Below are 8,394 nucleotides of genomic sequence, written 5' to 3' on the forward strand. Positions count from 1 at the left end.
TATTTGTAAATTTTAGGAGAATTATGACCAAATCTGCTGATAAGGGATGTGTATAAGTTTGAGAGCATTGAAGAATTGAAGTGAGTTGTGTATGTATGTGAGGGTAATAGAGGAGAATTAGAATGAAACTAAGATAATTTCATTTTTGAATTCTACTGCACCATGCACTTGTATAGATCCTTTCTTGTTCCTCTTTGTGCCCACCACTTAGCCCACATTATTGAGTGTCCTATACAAGAAAATCTTATAGCAAGCAATTTACCCAAGATTCTTGGAGTTGTTCCACTATAAGATATGATGAAATCATGAACTAATTTCCTATTATTTAAGAAAATGAGAAACACTATAAGACACTTTGTAGTGTTGCAATAATAGCCAAATCACCAAAGTAGGCATGCTTTTTGGATCATATTCTCTCTCAGACACAGATGTAACGTGCATTTTGGTTGTAGGTGATTTCTAGGAGCTTAGGGTTCACTATCAATTCCAACACCTTCGACTAAAATTTTTGAACAAGTCAAAAGTTGTTCCACTATAATGATTACTAATAAACTTTATCATTGTTCAAGTCAAAAGTTTATCATTAGCAAAAATGGTAGATAATTTTGTTCATGGTCTCAAGGAAAACAAAGATTACTTGACAATAGCAAGAAACAACACAGATGACTTAGAAATAGTCTATCACAATGAAAGACATATTTTGGCCATCATAACACTAGTAGTGCTCTACTATCTCATTTTTGGTAACAGAGACACCCCCCAAACATCTTCAAACATGAAATGATCCACTATCTATTAGACTAGTGTCTAATCCAGGCTAAACCTCCATCAGCAATTACCATCCAACACTGCACTTGTACCAAGTTTTCCCACTCTCCTGAATTTGGTTAATATAGTACAAATAAATTATCACGACCTCATTGTCTCCCACCAATAACAGTGACTACAGGTGGTAGGAGAGAATCTACATTGGAAACTTCAGAATAAGTACAGTTGACTGTGCCTAACCAGTCACTGGTTTGAATGCACCAGTCTATTATTCCTTACTCAACCCGCAATGAAAATTAAAAGAAAGCATGGACAAGATAAAAATAATAATAAAATGTTCTCACATTAAATATTAATCAAAATGCATTTGATACATCATAGGAACTCAGTGTTCCATGGGACGGAGACTGAATTGTAGAGAACAGGATTATTTTATTGATTATAATTTTTTCACAATGCCTTTTCTCACCACCCCAACTCTACTTCTCCCCCAAACACTCAAAAAATCCCTTCTAAATAACCAAACAATAGTAAACAATCACTACTATCTAACTATCTGACTGTTACTAGTTAGTTATAAACTGAAATTTGTTGTTTAAGTTGACACAAAGTGTCAACTTTGACAACTTACAATCATATATGCCTTTAATATATTTCACTAACCTTTTCAAAGGTTTTATAACTTCACTAACCCTTCCAAAGACACCTAAAACCCTTACGAGTTGTACTAGGCCTAAAGACACCTAAAACCCTTACAAGCGTTTCTTTGCATTTTTTCTACATTTGATACTTTTCTTATAGGTGGACATGTCTATCACAAACATCCAACATGTCTGTCCTTAGACTTCATGGAAAAAACCCTGCAAACAACACAAAAAAAATAAGGACATGAACCATCCAAACATCTCTAATAGCTTTTGGATATCCCAAATATGCATAAGTGCATGACTTGTGAAAACCAAAAAGATAAGACTAACTTGTATAACAAGTGAATAACCAAAATGATTTTATGTCTGTGTTATGTTTGACAATGATAATGATATTTGGATTCAAGTATGAGGAAATTTGTATCAATCAATTCATTAAATATCATTTGAATACAAAGAAGATTTTAAGAGATTCAAGAGCATAATTATAAGCCAAATTTGTGGAAGACCTAAATCAGACCTAAGTGAACAGACATGTGAAGGCTTATTTTGAATATGATGAGCAGATCTAAGGCAGAATTTTTATGAAGGTATATTCCAAGTTTAGAGCATTTATTAAAAAAACACTATTTCAAATCTTGGTGGATTATTCATAAGTACAAGGCAGATTTGTTGAAGACCTCGAAGGAGATCTAAGGCAAATCTACCTACATTATAAACACTTTGCATTTCAAAGGTCAGTTCCTTCTACATTGCAGGATTTGAGGTTGGTGTCTCTTGCTAATTGAGTCTACACATTTGTTTGAAGTTATATACATACATACATGTGTGTGTGTGTGTGTGTGTGTGTGTGTGTGTGTACATACACACACAATTCATCTACAAGGATTTCCATGCTAAATAGTATATGCATCTTGTCTTCTTTTGTTAGACATCAACTATGTGAATGCTTTCTACATTGCTTTCAGTTGACTAAATAAATATAATAAAATATGCAGGTTTCTATGCCAAACTAACTCCAATGTGGAAAAATATCTAATAATTGGGATCTAAACTAAGCAAGAACTATATGTTCAAGGAACCAAAAGATGACTGCAATGAGACTATTACAAGCGAAAAAACTTCAGTCTCATTAAAGAGAATTGGGATGTGTGTTTGAAGACTTAACAAATTTGAGCTTCACTTGGTTTCAAGAATACTATAACATTCTCTACTTAACAAGGCCAACCACGTGAAGGTGGAAGCTCATCTGGCCTCACCCCCCTCCCCCTAACATCAATCTAAAGTACCCATTATCATCTAATTACATACTTCATTCATTCATTTATCTATTTATGAACTATAACATTCAATCAATACAATCACATAACATTCATTAATATGATATAAAAATCATTAATACATAATACTAATCAAAACTTCATTAACACATAAAAATATTCATTAACATAAAATAAAAATCTACATTAATACGCATCATTCATACATAATTACTTAAAACAAAGTTCTTTCATTATCCAACAAGGTTTATCAAAGAAGATTTTTGAAACATCATTTCCTTTTTTTATTTTTCTGAGCTCTCTTAAGAAAAGTGCTCATAGGGACATCCATATCTGCTTCATTCTCCTCCTCTTCTGGCATGTGTAATGTCAAATTAAGATGGCTCCTTCTCTTTGGAGGAGCAGGAGGTTGCTGCACTAAGGGGGGTCTATTGCAAGAACAAGTGAATGCGATAAATTGGCATACTCTTTTTCTTTTTCTAACTGTTACAAGTTTGTAATTAAGTACAAGTACAACATAAAATGCATTTTTCTTACCTGAAAATGCCACATCATTTACATTAACATTTTGATCTGCCACCACGTCAACATGTTGAACACTTGGAACATGGTCCAGTCCTTCAACATGATGTTCAACATGCTCTGAAATATTCAAAAAAAGGATACATGTCAAATTCCAATTGAAGATGTTAAATTGTATTCATAATTGCATAATTAATTTCCAATAGAAAATTAATACCTCCACCACTATAATGCACATCATGGCCTTCGTTAGGAGTAGGTTCTATGGTAGGATATGAAGCCTGCAGTAACATGTTATGCACATTGTTATGTAGTCAATTTACATTTAAAACTAATACCAAAAAAGAATCTTCTCAACTATTTAATTTCATTTACTTTTCATCTGACCAATTTACCTATGAGATATCATTTGGTGCACTGGATTATTGGGCAAGGCTTACAAATTTTTCACATAGGCATGTAACCACAACTTTATAGTCTTCCTTCAAGGCAATTTTTCTATCTTCATTTGTGACCTCCACATTGAAATCCGTGCCCTATGGTTTTTGCTTGATAATGTTAGTTTTCCATGTATGGTTTCATTAAACAAAACTGTTTTCAACATTATATTAAAAAAAAAAACAAAATTCATTGCTCTACTTACAAGTTGAGACTGCAGATTCATATAGTCACCAGAGCCAAGTTTGTGTTGGCCAACCTTTTCTATTCTTGATTTTGTAGCCACAGATGTGTCCTGCAATCTATGAACAATTTCAAACATCTTAGATTATATATTTACAAATATCAATAATTAGTGCATGATTACAATGTACTTAATACTATAATGACATACCTCTTTTTGCCCTATGTTGCTTCATTATCTCTATTTTCACATAGACTTTTCTCCTTTGCATCTTCTATTATTTCATTCCACTCCATTGGTGGAATCATAAGAGGATGGTCGTACTTTGGGTTATCCTTAAGACCCCTTCTATATTGATCCCTCATAGTCTTTATATGCTTTGCTACTCTTTTCAAAAGTAGACCAGTGTCAAAAATGTTTTTCCCAAATTTCTCCTCAATGGATGCAATCAGCTAATTTTTTAATTCCCCAGCTTGTAAATTCCACCTTTTTAAAACCAAATAGATTGTTAGATTAATAACTTTAATATATTACAATAAATAGAAGAAAATAAAAATTATGTAGCAATGATATGAAACTACGGACCTTTTACGTATGGTGGGTCCAAACAGTCTCAATGTCATATGAAAAAGATGTTCAAAGAAAGCATTATTACCTACAAAAACATAAAGGATTTATCAGTCCAAAATGAGTAATGCAAAACTAAACTAAATTTACACTTTAAAAAATATCAATTTTAAAGCACCTGGAAGCTTTCGTTCTCTTAATGGAAACATAGTTTTCTTATTTAGCAATAATGTCCCTTCATACAAACCAGTACTAATCACATGAATTGCTCTAGGAAATGGATCAGCTTCAGTAGTACTGCTCTCTGTTGCTCTATCAACTAAAACATCATAACAATTAAATGACAATTTTATTACTGCTCTCTATTGGTCTACCTCCCTGCCTATGTACATGTCTCTCTATGTGTGGCTACATATATATGTATATATGTATGTATGTATGTGTGGTGTGTGTATGCATGTGTTTGTGCATATGCAAGCTTCTGTAGACATCATTTAAGCACTAATGTGCTACTTCATTGCTCATCAACTTGTAGAAAGAAATTACAAAATATAGCACATTACAAAATATAGCAAAACAAGGTTTTACCAGTTCTACTGGGCATAGCCAATGATGTTTGCATGGTCCTTGTTGCTGACAATGCAGCAGACAATAGTGGACCACCAACCGAAGGTGGAGTCCACACTTCATCATGAGATGAAGAATAGAATATTGTTAGCAAAGACATTTGCAATGGATAAATATCAAATGGGATACTAGCGAGAAACGTTGACAAAAAAAGAGGTAAGTGTTATAATGTTGATCAAAATAAACAAAGTGTTATTTACATGAAGGTACTGTGAAACAACCCTGACCATGTTCAGCATGTGATGTCACAACTGGCACATATGTCTATACAAGAACACATAAAATCAGAGATCGTGATCCATAAGATACTATAAAATATTAATATCTATTGAACTTCTATTACTGCTTTAGTCGAATTATTGCTTACTTTCAAAGATTGGATTCTATGGTCCAATTCTATCCTCAGTGCCTCTTTCTCCTCACTTCTATCACCCTTGATGATAATTTGAACAAGCTCATCAGTGTATCTTTGTGTAATTTGTTGGGTGATGAATACAAGGTCAATACTAAGGCCAATGTCATGTAGATATGATGCCCATATTTCAGATTGCATTTGATCAATGATCATTGTAGCTTTTTCCTATCATTTGTGACATCAAATATTTGTATACTTTCATCAAAATAACTCCAAATCCATAAAGAAAAAAACATAATAATAGGACATTTATTTCTATATTAACATTAAAATTTACAATAATTAATGTTTACCTCTACTAAAGGTGTCTGACATGGTGCATCCATATCGCCCGGTGAAAAAAATTAGTAAGTCTTAGAAATTAGCAGTGAAATTAAAGTAATAGACTTACCAAAAAAAATAATTAATAATAAAGTAGATTTTATATGTAAATCATTTTTCTTAAGTTAAAAATTTAGCGTAACTAATTTTTATATCTAAAAAAATATTTGGCATGTTCTACTTAATGTTTATATGTGCACATATGGTTTGGAAAGAAATATTTGGTCATACAAGACCCCATCAAAATTGACATTAATCGTACCTAAAGATTTCATTGATCATCATGATCGTCATCCATGTTATCATCATCATCACCATCATCACCATCATCGTACTCATCACTTTGATCGTCGTCGTCACCACCACCATCTTCATCACCATCATCATCCTCTTAATCACTATCATCATCATGACCATCATCGCCATGATCATCACCATCTTTATCACCATGATCATGATCATCATCAGCATCATCATCATCATTATCACCATTATTGTTAGCATGACCAAAATCATCACCATCTTCTTCTTCTTCATCACTAGGTAATTGTTGTTCCTGATAATCATTTACTTCCTCTTGTGCTTCTTCAATATCTTCTTCTTCAATCACATTATATTTTACTGGCTTTTCTTTTGGGTCATGTCTAACAAAAAATGACCAACCTAATTTGTCTGGAACACCAAAGTAAAACACTTGCTCGTATTGACTTAGAAGAACATAGGGCTCATCTTTGACTGGCTCAAATGACCTTGTATTAATCATAGTAAATCCACTATCATGCTCAATAACAATCCATCGGGATCATTTCGATTCAGTCATAACCTAAACCATTTGACAAAAAATAGAACTATTTTGAATGAATTAAAGTCGCACTCAAGTATATCATCCAAAATGCCATAGTATCAATTTTTAGATTGTTGAGGATGTATGTCAGTTCTAGATGAAATATTGGTGACCACGAAGACAACACTTATCCCGGAATCACACATTTTCTTCATTTCATCTAACTTTTTTGTGCAAAATTTATAGTCATGGTAGTACATAGCTTTGTGCTGTTTGACCTGCAATTATTCAAACATGTCAAGAATCTTCTTATTGATCTATGAGTTGATATTAAACTTATGTCTCATGATTAGTAATCTTATGCATACCTTTGTATCTCTTAAGCCATATATTAGATCAAGTACCATTGGCATAACATTGGGATCTCCATTATGATGAGCTTCTTTAACCAATGATGCAACACCATCCCATGTTAATGAGTGACCATTTTCTTGAGACTTTTCAATCCACACTGTCATCTAATCAAGATTGTTTGCAGTATACAAGTGTAGTGCATCCCACTCACGACCAACTATAAAGAAGACAATTACACTAGTTAGAAACAACTTATATATGTTGATGATGGATAAGAATTGTTAAATTACAAAAAAAAACTTATAATTACCTCTCACCCTCCTCAATCTACCTTTTCCCATGAGGTACTCCCCTTTGAATTTGTCATTACAATTGGGATCCCAAATGCGATCTAGATGGATACCTGCTGCAAACTTTGGAAGATATTCACTGATATACACCATGGTCTAGTATATCATATATCCCTCTATCATAGAACCCTTAGGACATGCTCTTTGTTGAACCAAGCCCTTCATAAATTTCAAATGCCTCTCAACCATCCACATTGATTTAGCTTGTACAGGTCCAAACAATTCAATCTCCTCAACTTGATGTATGAGGTGGTGTTCTTGAGCATTGAAAAACGTTGGAGGTAAACACTTTTGCATTTCACACATAAGCTATGACATTTTTCTCTTCCAATATTTTATATCTTTTTTTATCAATTTCTTTAGATGATAACCACCTAAATGAGATTCAACACGCAAAAATATATAGAGTCCAGATTTCAAATAAAATTATACAATAGATTTCAGATAAAAAGCTAGAAATCTAAGAAAAAACACTCTTCTAACCTCATGTATTTTCCAAGATCATATATAACTTTTTTAATACTATTTTCAAACTATTGTGGAAGGGATAGAGGTAGGACGAACTACAATCATTAAAAAATGATCATTTCAATATATTATTAAATAATGCAACTGGTACTACATTCAATCTTACAAATATACTGTAAATAGAAAACATGACTTACCTTGAGGAAGGTATGCCAATCATGTGTCTTCAACCCTAGCCCAAAATCACCTTTCTTTGATAGAAGAGTGCTTATATTTGCAACAAATCCTATTGGAAATTTTTTTTTTTTTATGACTTCTTTTAATGCATCATTTTGTTGCTCCGTTAGTAACCAAGGAAGGGCACTTGTATTTATGCGATCTCCAATCCTATTTGATTCAATGAAAATTTTTAGTGCATGATTAGATTCATGAATGTCAGTACAAATTTTAGCAATTTGTTCTCTATCACACCTTCCATCCAACATTTTTCATAGTGTCTCTATTACATTCTTTTCAATATGAATAGCATCAAACAAATGCACGATTGGGAGATCCTTGTAGTATGGTAACCTACTAAATTGAGTAGGATAACTTTTCATTCCTCTAGGAATTTGGTCATTGATGCCTTGATGACCTTCACGAGCATCAGTTATAGCATTAGTAAATATA

Source organism: Cupressus sempervirens, chromosome 1, assembly GCF_028749045.1.
Source record: "Cupressus sempervirens isolate cs-2001-9-10 chromosome 1, ASM2874904v1, whole genome shotgun sequence".
NCBI classification, from domain to species: Eukaryota; Viridiplantae; Streptophyta; class Pinopsida; order Cupressales; family Cupressaceae; genus Cupressus; species Cupressus sempervirens.